Here is a 15,419-nt window from a genome sequence, read left to right as displayed (position 1 = left end):
ATCCAACTTAAGGCATCCTCAGCAAAGATGACTTTACTTTTATTTGAACACATCCAATGTGCCCTATTGGTATTTAATTTCAAGCTTTTCTTACTGTTGAGAAGATTTTTTGTAACCTTTAACCAGAATCTACCTGTGTTTCTATGTTCTGTATTCTGGAATAATAAATAGATGCTGACCTTTTTCTTATGAAATCAGATACTTGTAATCTGCTATCCTTTTCCTCTTCAGTAATCTCTTTTTGATTTTAAACATACCCAGTTCCCTTATCTTATTTCCTAAATCTTGGTTACTAGTTCTTTCATTGTGTCTTATTGTTTGCATTCATTGCAGTTTCTATCTTAATTTTTTTCTTAAAATGCAATGCTCCAGATAGACATGTACTGAAGTATGATATTACTAATGTAAAATATTCTGGAACTATAATTCTCTTTACATATTTTCCTGAATGCATGCAGAGTTCAAAGTGGGGAGAGAAGATGGACACATGCACAAAACTTCTCTGCCTCCATCTAATGTTCAGGCAGGAGGTCTGAAGTGGAGCTATAACTCTTTGCCTGAACATAAAGAAGGTTATTTTAGTTGGTTGTTGGATCTTGTTGTGTTAAGCCAGGATCAATACATCTTCTCTTTGGGTTTCCCACCTGAATGCAGCAGGCAGAGATTAGAAAGCAGCAGGCAGAGATATATGCATCATCCTCTTTTTTTCTCTATTCTTACTCTTTTGCAGACTCAGATCAGTGCCAGTAAAGAGCTTACGGTTTTCTGTGATTTGGAAACTTGCAACCTAAATTTGTACCTGTCTTTTAAACACCCATGTCACACTGCTGAATCACAATTCAAATCATTGCTGAATCACATCTTGTGATCAACTATAGCTTCGAGATCTTCTTTCCGTGTAGTTACCAAGCCAGGAATCTCCCATTTTGTACCTGTGCATTTAATTTCTTTTTCCTAAGTAAAATAACTATTTCTTATGTGGCCCAAGTCAGTTATAAATCTATTCAACATACATGCCAGCTGGTTCATACTTAAGAAACTTGCTAGTGAAAATGCCATAGGGATTGTTGGTTCAGTAAGTGTCATTTTTTAAAAAAAAATCTGTGCATCCTGACATAAGTATGGTTCTTGACAAGATAAAGTTTCTATATTCGGACTGAACCATATTTATCTTCAGCATGTAAGATTTCTTTCTTAGGATATCATTATATTTGGAGACAACCCTTTCACATGTCACTAAAATGAACATATGATGGAAAAATATTTTTGCCAAGTTAGACTTGCCTCTACAACTTTCCTCAAATATTCCCAGCAAATGCATATGTTATTCCAAGTGAATTATTCCAAGGCATTGTATTCAGAAGACACCTATCAATAGGTGATTTCTGGAAGACAAGGGATTATCACAAGTATTAGCAACTTGAAGCCATTCCGTCAGTTTATTGGGGGAAAGAAATAGTTGATTCTCAATTTGTATGTCTGTCCTGGGGATGAGAAAAGTCTGTTTTGTATAATATGGGTGTATTATGATTTATGTATGGGACGTGGTGGCTCAGTGGGTTAGGACGCTGAGCTTGTCGATCAGATGGTCAGCAGTTTGGCGGGTCGAATCCTGAGTGCTGCGTAACAGAGTGAGCGCTTGTTACTCGTCCTGACTTCTGCCAACCTAGCAGTTTGAAAGCGCGTAAAAATGCAAGTAGACAAATAGGGACCACTACGGTGGGAAGGTAACAGCATTCCGTGCGCCTTTGGCGTCTAGTCATGCCGGCCACATGACCACAGAATTGTCCTTGGACAAGCGCTGGCTCTTCGGCTTTGAAACGGAGATGAGCACCGGCCCCTAGAGTTGGAAACGACTAGCACGCATGTGCGGGGGAACCTTTACCTTTACTTTACCTTTATGATTTATATGTTGATTTATTGTACAGTGGCACATTGACATTTTGTATTCATTTTAGGAGACCGTAAGACTCTTAGAGTTGTTGCAATTGAAATGGCAAAGGTCAAATATGTATTTATGTATGTATTTATATTAATACTTAAATAATTCCTGTATTCCAATGGTTCCCAAATGCTATCTTAATACTTGTTTCTGGGAAAGTTCTGTGCATATTCGCCACTTCCCTGAGTAGTGAAAATGTTCTAGGACAATGTTCCTGAAACTAATTCATTTTGGGTAAAAGAAATCTGAAGAATGACGGTATCTTTATGGCTGCCAAATATACAAGGCTGAAAGAGACTAGGTTCCTATAAAGTTATGCTGGGATATGTAGGAGGCGACCAGGCTAAGGGGTCATCAGACATGAGTCCCACAAGAGATTTAAATCCAGCCCACCTAGAATTCCTTCTACCTTATCGCCAATTTCCTTTGACCATTAGTAGTTCAGTTTCTTGTAGAGAGCTTAAACGTGCAATAAAACATTATACCGATTTGAACTGCCTGGATCTCCTGATCCCAATGCAAGATCCCAATGCTAACTATCCTGTCAAGCGCCCTAGGTTGGGAAAAGCTAAAAGAAAGCATCAGTGGATATTTCCACTAGGTACTGGCCTCATTTTGTTGTTATGTATGAAAATTCTGAAGTAGTACATCTTGATCTACATGAATAAAATTCCTTCCAACATTCTAAAATTAGGCTAAGGATAATTTACTCCAGATTAAATTTTACCTGGCAACTGATAACAGGCACATTCTTTCATTAGATATGTAACTATCATGAGTGGCTTCTAATGTTTGCTTTAAATGTAGTTTATACCAACCTGCAAGTCAGTCAAATCATGGAATAAGGAATGTTTAAGGACACTGGTTTTCAAAAGATTTCTTTTACAGTGCAGTGTAGTGCCAAAGCTTCAGAGAAAAAAATAGTTTGCTTATAGAAAGTTACTTTTGGAAGAAAAATGTACTCTCTAGCTACAGAATCATTTTGTGGGGTAAAATAAAGATCAGTCCTTTAGTAGCCTTTAAACAAATGCATAAATAAATAAAACCTTTAGATCATTGAAACATCAGAGAACACTTTGAAACAGCCTCCACAGTGCAGTGCATTAGGTGAATTACCTAACTTCAGTGTGTAATGAGCAATATATTCATTTATATTTTGCATAGTACATTACAGCTCAGCAAATATAGCTCAATGCTGCCTGGATAATTCATTAGGAGAAAGAAGAGCACTTAAGGAGTTCAAAGGTTTGTCTGTCCCCTGCAACTGGAAAAGGCAGGATTTATTGCAATTCTGTTTATGGGGCAATTGGATTATAATCACAGATCTTCATCTTATACCTCTCCCTGCTGCTGCAGTTCTGCTCAGAGGATGCTGCTTCAAACCTGAACGACTCCAATGCATCTTGAATTATCTCATTTGCAGGGTTTTTTTTTTAAACAGATTGTTGGTTTAATTGGCCTTTGACTTCAACAACTTCCTCTGGTATTAGGCTGCTCAGCTAAGCTAACTAATCAAAGAGCGAAGCAACCTAGAACTAAGGATAAATTTCCTGACAGTCAGAACAATTAATCAGTGGAACAACCTGCCTCCAGAAGTTGTGAATGCTTCAACACTGGAAGTTTTTAAGAAGAGACTGGACAGCCATTTGTCTGAAATGCTATAGGGTTTCCTGCCTGAACAGGGGGTTGGACTAGATAACCTCCAATGTCCCTTCCATCATCATTATTATCATTATTACATAGCTTCAAACTCTTTAAGAGTTCATTAGAGTTGGATGGTTTCCTTCCTTTTTTTAAAGTATTGTTTTTCTCCATTCAAGTAGTTCTGTTTTGTAAAATTTAAGAGTCTTCTTATAGAGGCTCTGTAATCTTTTAGTGTATCACTATAACTGTTGAAATAACAATGAAAAAATATGCCAATATTGCAATTATATTAATTATTCCCATCATTTACAGATCCTCAACAGTATTTTTCTGGAAACTATGGCCTAACAACATGGATGTAACTAAATAGTGAAGTGCATGACATAAATAAAGAGTCTGATGGCCTTTCACAAGGCCTGAAAGACATACTTGTGTCACTAATCTTGAGGATCTGGGTTTATGATACAGCCCATGCAATAGTTATGCTGGTTTGTCTGTGGCTTGTTTTTGTTTTTTGCCTTATTTACCAATTATGTCTTGTATTGTTCTTGTTGTATTTTAACTACTATTAGATACTCAGAATCCTGCATTAGAGGATTCATATATATTGAAATGCAGCCATATATATTGAAATATAAAGAAGGCTTTACGGTTAACCCTGGGATGTTAAGCTAAAGGATCTCCTATATTGGCACTGAGAAGGAACACTGCCTTAAGAGCAGGGAAAAGTTGATCAAGGGAAAGAGCAATCAGTGGCTTAATTCAATATAAACACTGTATTTTTATATACAGGCATTGAACATTCATTATATAGCAACCTCACCAGGATCTCCATGTGTATAGGGTAACTACAAACTATGTGTACTGTATAGGGAATGGTAGAGCTATTCTCAATAAGTTAAATATTTTGATGCCCCCTGGGATGGGTATCTATCTAGAATCCTTATTCCTGAAACTAGTTAAAGATGATCATGAAAGAATCAATATGAGATAATGGCTTAAGATATTGAATTGGGACCAGGGAGTCACAGGTTGAACTCCTGTGAACCGCCCTGAGTCCTCAGGGAGAAGGGCGGTATATAAATGTTATTAAATTAAATTAAAATTATTTAATTATGGAGATGATTGGATGATTCTGAGTAGTTACAATCTCAAAGCCTAATTCACCTCAGATGCCTGTAGTACAGTAGTACAGCATGGATAAATGCTGCTGCTGCTGCTGCTATATCCATTAGGCAGACCACACTCAGAAATAAACTGCAGAAAGTTAAAATTACTTTTATTGAGATTGGCTATAATAACATAAACTTGAAAATGTGATTATTCTGTACCACCTTCTATGAATTCTAATTCAGTGAATTAGGGAGTCGTCTCTCTGAGCCACTTCTGAATCTTAACTGGCTGTATGTATGTACTTAAAGTATGTTTTGCCTCTTGTTGCCTTGGCAACAAACCTTGCATATCTCTGTTAAGTTTACTTTCCTTATTCTTAACACCAAAGATGGAAACAGAGAATAGAGTGAAAATTTGGGAGATGAGCCAGAGAAATTATATCCAGCGATTCTATGTTTGAGAGAAGAAGGGTAAATCACATATGAAGATCTGACATCAAAACTGAAGTTGGGCCCAGGGATGTTGGCCGGGGGGGGGGCAGGAGAAAAGCAATAAGGAAACAGGAACTAAAATAAGAACATCATCATGGATTAGAGATACCAGAATATACTGCAAAGGTTAAGAAATGGTAGGATAAAGATGATTTGGAGAAGTATGTGGGGAGAAGGGATAAAAAATATGCAAAATGATGGCTGCTGTTAAAAAAACCACAGCGGACATCTCAATGTAATGTTATGTGAGAATGATCTTGAGAGACAGGGCGAAAAGACACAGCCAAGGAAAATGTCAGATAAAAGACACCTTAGCCTAAAGCAGGAATGTGTGTGGGGCAACAGGCTCAGGAGAGACCCTCCCCTAGTATTTTGGGATACGAAGGTAGTGGGGGAAACTTTTCTGGTCATGTTTCCTGTCAGGTCTACCTCACAAGGCTGATACTTAGCTTTCTCACTCCCTGCTCCCTTCGTCCCTCTCCCTCTGCAAATACCCATCTGGAATTAGTGGAAGAGCAGTTGCAACAAATTGGGCTGAAGGAGATGAAATCTACAAAGAAACTGGCAGTGTTGACACAAGGGAGAGGCTAAGCAGATGGTGGCAATACTATCCTGAATCTGCTATCTAATTTTCCAAAAGTTTTCTTTTCCTGTGATTCAGCTTTTCTGACTCCTGTGAATTCCATTTTTTGTGTGTAATGGTTCTGATATTGTTAATTTTAAATATCCACATCTCTCATTCTCTAGTGTTTCTTTGGAAGCCCATTCTTCTGGATCTGAGTGGAGGAATTCCTGCATCATTTCTTCCCTAGGAATTTAACTGAAATGTAAAAAGTAAGTAGATTCGGATTATTAGGGAAGTGAAAATTCAATAATTTTCTCAAAAGTACAAAACAGAATAGAGAAAAAATAAACAAAATATATTAATACAATTCAATCAATTAAAGCCAGCCTATATATCCTATATCACCTTTAAGGGAGATAGGCAAGAAACATGATAGATAGATAGATAGATAGATAGATAGATAGATAGATAGATAGATAGATAGATAGATAGATAGATAGTCAGACGGATGGACAGACGGATGGACAGATAGATAGATAAGCAGGCAGGCAGGCAGATGTTTGTAAATAAAAGTAAGCAATATAAGCTAAAAAACCCATGTGAAATACAAAAACTTTTGGGGTAAAAGACAAAGGAGAGGAAAGGAAAGGAAACAATGAACATTTGTCTACTTATTGACAATACTTAAATAACAGCAATAATCTTTATACAAATCACGACAGCTCAATTTTTAAATTGAATTTTGACCACAAGAATTATATTGTGCATTTTTCTCTTTATGTTGATAACTAACAAGTTCTAAGTTGACAGTTGACAATTTCATTAAGTGAAGCCTTAAGGAAGAAATATATTTTTAATAAACTTGAAACTGTTGATTTTATAATATAAGTGCTCCAATTCTCAATTCCAAATTTCTTTTTCTTTTTGGTAAACCATACTCTTTTTACATAATCAGCTGGTTAAGAGCGTTTTCCATTTTCTATTCATCAGTTACAAGGGGGAAAGGGTCACACCATTTCTAAAATAAGTTATTTCAAAACATCAACATCTCATGAGAGGCTGCAGGTGAAATGAAAGATTAAATGTAGGTATGAAAGATAAAATTTAGCAATCAGCATCCTAAATTATTTCCTTGAGCATTTCACACTTTTTTCATAACATGAAAATAATTTTTTCCATAAAATAGAAGAGTTGTAAAAAAGAATGACTAGCATTGCACTAAGAGACGGAATGAACAAAAGGCATAGAAGATGACTACCATTCTGGGTGAAAGAATAGCATTTCTATTAGAAAGAAGAGAAAGAATGGCAAAAAGTACAAGAATAGTATCTGCCATGATGGTATCAAACTTTTCCACACAAATGTTTCCCATTACAACCTGACAGTTCCATCATCAAATGAACATTTGAATTTGAAAATTACTATCAGTGACTCCTAATTTTTTAACCTAAGTTTTGTTCAGTGAAATTTAATCTTCATTTGTCCCAATATAAAATTCCTTGCCTTCCATCTGCAGGTTACTTCTCTGCTATCTGAGTAACTTGGATCACATGCCTCTTCAGATAGCCTTTGGGAGAAAGAAACCCTTTGAAAAAGGCTTCAGGGAAGTGAACAAGGATAATATATGTGTCGGCACAGACAATCCCCCTCTGCAGAAAAAGAACAAGAGTTAGTGGGTTCCTCCCACCCTTATATTCCCACGGCCCATCTGTTGACCTGCTATAAAAAAACACCACAGGTTTTGTAAGCAGAAGGACTTGCCTGGGTAGAAAGAGGGCTTAAAATGTACAGTCTTTGAAACCTGGCTTGTTATTTTAAGCTGGCTTTTGAAAAGGGTGAAGGTAGGGTGAAGAAATAAGAACCACTGCCTAATTTGCCCATGATCAGCATGACAATGGGATTCTGTGGAGGATAAGAATGAAGTGAGGGATTGGAAAGTCGTAGATTTAAGGACACGTAAAATTATTCAAAGCCATCTAATAGAAAAATTATGCTGTAGAAAAGGAAAATTATTTGAAGATATCCAGACCTTTTAAAGGTAAAGGTAAAAGTTTTCTCTCTCCGGTTGTGTCTAACTCTAGGGCAGGGGTCCCCAACCCCTGTTCTGTGGCATGCCAGCAACCGGGCCACACAAACAAGGAAAGCCCCATCCACGAGATGCAGGCATCACACAAAACCATGCATCCCTCTGGTCCACGAAAAAACCTCCCTCAATGGAACCGGTCCCTGGTGCCCAAAAGGTTTTTTTTTTTAATCCCATTTATATCCCGCCCTATTCCAAAGACTCAGGGCGGTTTACAATCTAAAGCACAAATCAATGTGCTTAGCAATAGGTTGGGGATCTCTCCTCTAGGGGGCAGTGTTTTTTAAGGCTCCCCAGATAGCTAATTTTATCAGAGAAAATAGCTTTTTTTTCAAAACACCTGATGGGGAAGACTTAATCAGATATGTTGCAGGCTGCATTACAGAGATGGTGTTCAAACTTAGGTTTAAGAAAGGACTCCAAAGCAAATTTTGTAGATACTACTTATCTGTTGAAAATGGTGATGCTGCTGCTTATAAATTGGAAGCCTAAGGTATTAAAAAAAAACACCAACCAAGAAGAGGTTGGTACAGAAACAGAATTCTAAATTCAAACAGGTAATCTTTACTCTTTCTTAAGAAGTTACAAATGCAGCTCTGTATTAGACCTGTAGTAATGCCACTAAAAGCTTGTGGCTATATACAGCTCCCTGAATCCTAGCTATTCTGCAGTAATTCTTAAGACACAGCCAAACTCTTTAGAGTCCTCTCTGACTTGGAGTTTACCTATGTCTCCTAAATACACTACATAATCAGGTAAACTGCTAATCTTGCCTGTAGAAAAAAAACCCCTGACATGATCAGACAGGGCAAGTCCATTTTGGATTGAATTTGGTCTTCCTGGAGTTTCCCAAGGTCCAAAATGGATCTGAGAGAGTTGATCCTGTGTATACTAGTTAGTGCATTGGCATTAATCACCAAGGACACAGAAACAATCTAAACAAAGAAAGATAAGAAAAAATATGAGAGAAAAGGCAAAAGTAAAGTGACCTGACTTTGTGTCATGAATGTGTGGATTTTCAAAGTGTTTTATTTATGAATTTCTGAGTATGAAGGGAATAGTTGTATGGATATGTTTCTGAATGACTTTATTCACTAATATCGTTTGTTCTGATTCAGCATGAATATGAACTCCCTGAGTTTTAGAGTATGGCTTTGCAAAGCATGAGAAGGGGTCCATGCCTTTTGCAAAGCGGTCCTCCTTAAATTTACATTCTTCAAAAAGCCTACTATGTTTTTTTTTCAAGAGTCTTCCCAGGTTTGCACATGTAGGCATAACTACTAGCAGTCCTAGTGGTAATCTTGTGTGTCATGGGAAAACATACATGACAAACATGTGAAAGCCTGTTAAACAGCCAAGCCTTCTGTTTGTTAAGATGGCCTCAATACTTCGATAAGAATTTTCTGCTCACGGCAGTGTACTTTGCAAAACATTTCTCTGTATGCTTCATTCAGCTCTAGTAATGTCTGCAATGCAGGCCATTGTAGCTTGCTCAGCAAAAGAAACATTTAAAATATCTTGGCTTAGAAGTTTGTATGAACAAAACTCATATGCATATATGGCGTTGGTTATGTCCACATTCTATTTCGGGCATAATTTACTTGGGATTTTGGTCTTAGCCACTGTGGCATAATGTCTGTAGGAAAATTGAACATGGGGGAAATGTAGCTTTTGGCTTAGGGGAAGGGGGAGGAAGGGAAGAGATGAAGGAAATTGAATTTTTCCTTCAATTTCCCTTTGAAATTCAGTCTTTCCCCCACATTGATAAAAATGGGCACATAATTCTGGTATTATTGCCGGCAATACATTTAATGCTAAACACTGGCATTAAGCTACCCTGGGAATTCAAATGTGGTTTTCCCATCAGCTGTGCCATAGTTAGGGATCATTTAAGGAAGAAATCAGTCCCTTTCCTTGTATTTAGGGGAGGAAACGCCTCTCGTTACAAATTTCTTATGGGCTTAAATGGCTGAGGGCAGATAAATTCAACGAGGGGGACGCTTCCCTTATCTCTGCAGGCGTTCTTCCCTTGAATTTGTGTCTGCCGCGTACCTGGGCGAGGGAAAGCACACGAGTACTATCTGCCGTAGTAAGTCAGACAAAGAATTCCGCGGAAATACCTCTAACGTCAGATAGAAAAGCAGCCGGTTCCCAGAGTTCCTGGAGAAGATCACGTTCTAACTTGCGTTTGGATCTCTTGACAGCCAAAACAGGTCGACAATAGGTAGCGCGAACAAGCGGGCCAAAACCGAGACGCAGTCCTTTCCTCGGACTCCGGGGGTCGCTGCAGCCCTTCCTTGCGCTCTCTTCTCTCCTTCCCCGGCAGCCCCCAGAGGAGCCTGAAGCTCAGCTTGGCGGCGAGCAGCGCACAGGCAGCCTGCTGCCGCGCCGTGCGGCGCCTCCTCCCAAAAGCTGCGCGCGTGTGCCGAGCGGCGGAGTGGCAGAGCCAGGCAGCCCCGCCAGAGGGACGAAGCGAGGCGATGCCAGCCGTTTCCTGGCGCCAGAGCCGAAAGGGCCTGGGCACGTGCTCGCGCTGCTGAGTCTCAGCCACGGCAGACGAATCCGGACCGACCGACCGACCGACCGCCCGGCACGCAGCGCGCTGGGGAGAAGAAAATGGGGAGCGGCGTGTCCCGCCGCAAGGACGCGCCGGCGGAGCGGCTGTGAAGGCGCGCCAAAGGTAAAGGGCTGGGTGCGCGGTGGGGCTGGAGTCGGGGCTGGGTGGGTGGGCAGGGAAGCGCCGCGAGAGGCAGACGCGCCGACTCGGAGCTAGTAAAGTTTGCACCTTGGTCCCCCGGCGAGCGTTGGGGCTCCTCGCGGACCTTCAGCCGCTCCCCTGGACTTGGGTATTGAAGCTGGCTTGCCCAGCCTGCCCTCTCCAGGAGGGACTTCGGGATCCGGCTCTCAGAAAGCCTGGCGGAGCGGCCGGGTTACTTTCTCGCTTTTGGATTTGAAGCTTGCGGTCGCCGGAGCCAGAGCGAACTAGTTGACCACTTCGGGATTCGGCATCGGCGTCGGTTTCACAAGCCGAGCGTTTCTCCCTTTGCTAAAAGGGACGGCAAGCATCCCTGGATCCTGACGCTCCCATTAGATTTCGGCAGGGCAGGGGCCAGGTCTGCGTGGGAGTGACAGGCAAACTCCATTTTGGCTGCGACAACGGGAATTCGTTGGGGTCCGAGGATGTGTGTGTCGGGGACCTCGATAAAAATGGCGGAGGTGCAAAGTCAAAACAAACTCTCCTGTCAAACTAAATCTCGCCAGACACCTGACCCCCCCCAAACCCACACCCACACACAATCAACCACATAGTGGTAGGGTTAGGGTGGTCTTTTTTCTCAGCTCTGATCTTCTTCTCCCCGGAGATAAAAGGAAGGATGCAAAGAATCAGAGGGCAGAGAGAGACAGGTAAATTAAAAGGGAGGTGGGGAAGCAGGATGGTCTTTGCAGCCTTCGGGTCCTCTTGGTTTCTTAGGAAAGGCAGAGCAGAACATTCCTCTTTAGATTTGAGTGGCTGGCAGTTCCCTTGAAGTCTGGCGTGCCAGGCTGTGAGGTGTGGCTGCCGTCTCAGCCTTTGAATACTTGCAGGCTTGCAGGGATTCTTCCTAAAGGGGTGGAGTAGGACAGACAAAAAAGCCTTCCCAGTTGATGGATGCCAGGTCCATAACTGAAACTACTTCAGTCATTTCCATGACTTTCAGTACCTTTAGAGTCATCCAACCCCTGTTGTGGCACAATAGCAATGAGGAACAGGCTTTATACCAGTGAGGGCTGGAGGATGCTGTGAAGTTGTTAGTGGAGAAATGGCCTTAGAAATGTCATCCAGCCTGCACTGTACTGAAGTATTGTAATAAAGATAAGCTTTGCATCATCAATTTGATAGCTGAGTGATGCCATAAAATGGATTAAGGATGGATATCTCCTGAAAATATAATACTGTGTGTTGGCGACCAACGGAAGAAATATTTGTCCTTCGGACTCTTGACATAATGAGTGTTTATATATGCTTTGAATTGCTCTTGCAGTGGAATCTTGTTACATCAGAGGCATTGAAGCAGATACTATGCAGGCAACTGTTTTTGGAATGGTGGCTGCAGCATAGTGGCATGAAGTGTTCCCCTCGGTGAGGCCTGCAATTTGTAATGATAGCTGTTTCTTCTCAGCTACAAGACATAGTCTAGTACACTTCTGCTAGTTAAGATGTGGAGATTTAGTTTCTTGTTGGATAAATCACTGTTTCACTGAAGTAAAACATGTGACTTGTAAATTATATATCATACTTCATTTTTACATAGTTCTATAATTTATTGCTCTGGAAAGAGTTGATTCAACAACATCATGGACCCTTAACAGTTTCTATGAGAGACCCTTTGGAAACAATTCTAAACTTTTCAAAGGATGTAAGTAACATTACATTCACGAAGACACTGATTGATGCATAAACGGGATCCAAGTCCAAATCTGCATTCTAATATCATGATTGTTTACGTTTGTTAGAGTTTAAAAAGTGGCAAGATTCTTTTGTCACATACCCTATAGCTTTCAGTGGAAGGTTCACATATTTCCATTGGCTCGTCTGATGAAAGCAGTATAGTGTGCTTATATTGTCAGTGGAATGTGCATTTGGGATGGACCAATTTTATTGCAGGGGATGATGTACCTCAATCATGCATGTCTAAAGTGTGAAATCTTTCAAAGCCATTTTTTTTGCATTTCCTTTTACTGCAGTATTCCTTTTAGATGTTCTTGCAGTAAAAACAAAACAAAAGATACTTGGCAGGTGAGCCCTGTGCTGACCAGTGTCTCTATGAGAATGCTGGCAATTCAATTATTACCTTGCAGAATTTTCTTCTATTCTTGAAACGGCAAGGGCTGTTCCCACTCTTTCTCTATCTAATTGGGTCAATGACTGAGAGAATCCCTGAGCTAGCAAATTGAATCATATAAGACATACAAGAGCTTGTCTGAAATTGGCATCATTCAGGATTAACAAAGGCAGCTAGATTGGTAAGGTAAGCACAGAATAATATTGGAGTCTTGGGCTGAAAGGATAATAGACAATGTACAAAGGCTTCTTGTTTGTGATTTGAACAATCCAATTCACAGGGTAAATAGCATGTAATGTGCTGGACTTTCTCACCAACTTTTGTTTCTTTTTAGCAAATGGAGTACATCATGGAATGTTCAGCACTTTTTGTTAGAGAAAGTCTGAAACTCGGGAATCTGCTTTAGTTTGTATAAGCATTTGCCAAAAATGGATGCATTATTAAATCAGATGAATGCAACTTCATGGCCAGGTTTCAAAGGAAATGTTTTAGTGCTGGCTAATGTGATATAAAACTCTTAAGCTCCTTGCTGTATAATCAAGGTACCCCTTGGAAGTATAAAGTAAAAGTGAACGATAATAATTTATTATCATCACTAATTGATTTATAATTTCCAAATCTAATGATGAATATTCTTAGGTTGACTTTTAGGGGGCATTGTGAAGAATAGGAAGTTGAATGATTTTTGTATTACACAGTGGAAGTCTGAAATTAAGTAATGGCTTCTTATTTTAATACTAATGCTGAAGGACTTGTATCTTTCTTCCCACTACCTCTGTTTTTCCCACACAAATAAGTTCCTTAATACAGGAGATGATCTTCCTTCCTTCCTTCCTTCCTTCCTTCCTTCCTTCCTTCCTTCCTTCCTTCCTTCCTTCCTTCCCTCCCTCCCTCCCTCCCTCCCTCCCTCCCTCCCTTAGACCACATGATTTAACAATTAGATTCCAATAAAGAATAGTTGTTTAGAGTTAAGCTGTGCTCTTAGGGTTAGAGAATAAAGCACTCCTGAATTCACATTAAGCCGAGGAATTTCTTTTCAGTACCATAATTGAGCCTGTTGCTCTTTTTAACTTACAGAGCTACTTCTGGTTTTCCTTCAAGCATTCTTTGATTCAATGGCCTAACTTGGGATGGGAAGAGTCTATTTTATTTTTAAACATGCCTTTATTAAATGACATCAAATTTATGTAACAGTTATGTGATGTAATATTTAAAGTTTTTTAAAAGTAAAAATTAAAGTCTGGCAATTTTGTATCATGAATGAAATAATCCAGAAAGTTTTACAGATTAATCAAAACTGTTCTTTTTTGCCCTTTTCTTAAGAGAAGGCTAATTCAGATGTTGGCAAAGCTGCCTTTCCACATTTCAGTAGATGGCAAAACCTAGCTGAACTTGTCTGGGCTCTGGTTAGCATTTGAAAGAGTGCCAAGGAATACCAAGAAGTTATGCTAGATTGAAAGGTCAAAACACATCATGGAATAAGGGCAAACCACTTCTGCATAGTTGTCCAGATAAATTCATGCCTGTGTCCATGTAACCACCAGGAATCAAGTTTGATTCAAGGACATCTTTACCTTTTCATATGCAGAGAAAACGTGAGAATACCACTGACTTTATGCAAGTAGAGGACTTTGAGATATGTGACAGCCATGTCTACTGAATAATATCAAGGATTCAAATTTGACAAATGCGGTATTGGTCATATGATAGGTGATAATTGTAGAAAACTGCATTTTAAGTAATAATGATTTTCCTTATGTACATCAATGCAATGTTTATCTGGAATAAGATGTAGAATTGTTTTAAGGAAACTTCCCTGTGTAGCAAGATTAGGATGGTTTTAACAGTTAATTTTTTAAAAAAAGGTTGTAGTGGGAACATGACAAAGGTGTAGGTAATATTCATTCTAAGAACATGGATAAGCCAAATTTTCCCCCCATCTCTCCTAGTATAGTAACTAGAATGGTCTATTGAAGCTGAGTAGTGTGTTTCAGGACAAATGAAAGTAATTAGGTCATGGTTAAATTGTGTAATTTGTTATTACACGAAATAGTGATGGACATAGGCTGACTTTAAAAACGGTTTCCTATCAACTGGTGACAGCCTTCTCAGGTAGACAAAACAGGACACACGAACAGATGAGCCCATTCTATTTTATTGTAAAGTATTGACAGAATCTTGCAGGTTTGATAGCAAAAATCTCCCACATCTCTTTTACAACCCAAGAAGCTAGGGAAGTTCCCCTTTCTGAGTTTCTTTCTCTGTGGACTATGTCTTTTCTTACTTGTTCATTCACTGGGCAGCATCTCTTCCCCTGGCCTCCCAAGATAATTCCCACATACCATTTCAACTAGTACAGGGGTAGGCAACCTTGGCTCTTTTATGACTCATGGACTTCAATTCCCAGCATAGCTGGCTCAGGAATGCTGGGAGTTGAAGTCCATGAGTCATAAAAGAGCCAAGGTTGCCTACCCCTGAACTAGTACATAACTAGTTCACAAATTTCTGACAGAGAAAAGTTATTAATATGCAGTGTTAGTGGTTGTATATTACCTACAGTATTGGAAGCAGTATGGCTCTGAGTACTGGCTTAAGGGAAAGGAAGTAAGATTTATCCTATTCTGTCATATATGTCTTGCTTATCGCTTTCCATTTACATTTGGTTGTCCATCATGGAAAAGCAAATGTTGGACAAGTTTGGCAAAAAAGGATTCTAATATTCCAGTAGACAGTTCTACTTTCTTTTTTTGTCTTCTCT

The 15,419-nt window shown here is 39.6% G+C and overlaps 1 protein-coding gene across 2 annotated transcripts in view; it reads left to right on the top strand.

Annotated features, from left to right (window-relative positions):
• The first annotated feature begins 10,304 nt into the window (after positions 1-10,304).
• The window catches only part of TAFA3 (TAFA chemokine like family member 3), a 112,572-nt gene continuing 107,457 nt past the window's right edge, over positions 10,305-15,419 (top strand). The window contains exon 1 of one of the 2 annotated variants that reach the window (XM_083359737.1): positions 10,305-10,518. The gene's annotated coding sequence lies outside the window, so the exon portion shown is untranslated. The remainder of the gene's footprint in view (positions 10,519-15,419) is intronic. The other variant, XM_083359738.1, reaches the window with a different exon arrangement.

The sequence above is a fragment of the Vipera ursinii genome (genome assembly GCF_947247035.1).
Source record: "Vipera ursinii genome assembly, chromosome: 3".
Taxonomy (NCBI): domain Eukaryota; kingdom Metazoa; phylum Chordata; class Lepidosauria; order Squamata; family Viperidae; genus Vipera; species Vipera ursinii.
Note: the sequence above shows the minus strand (reverse complement) of the source record. Positions and strands in the feature narration are given on the sequence as shown.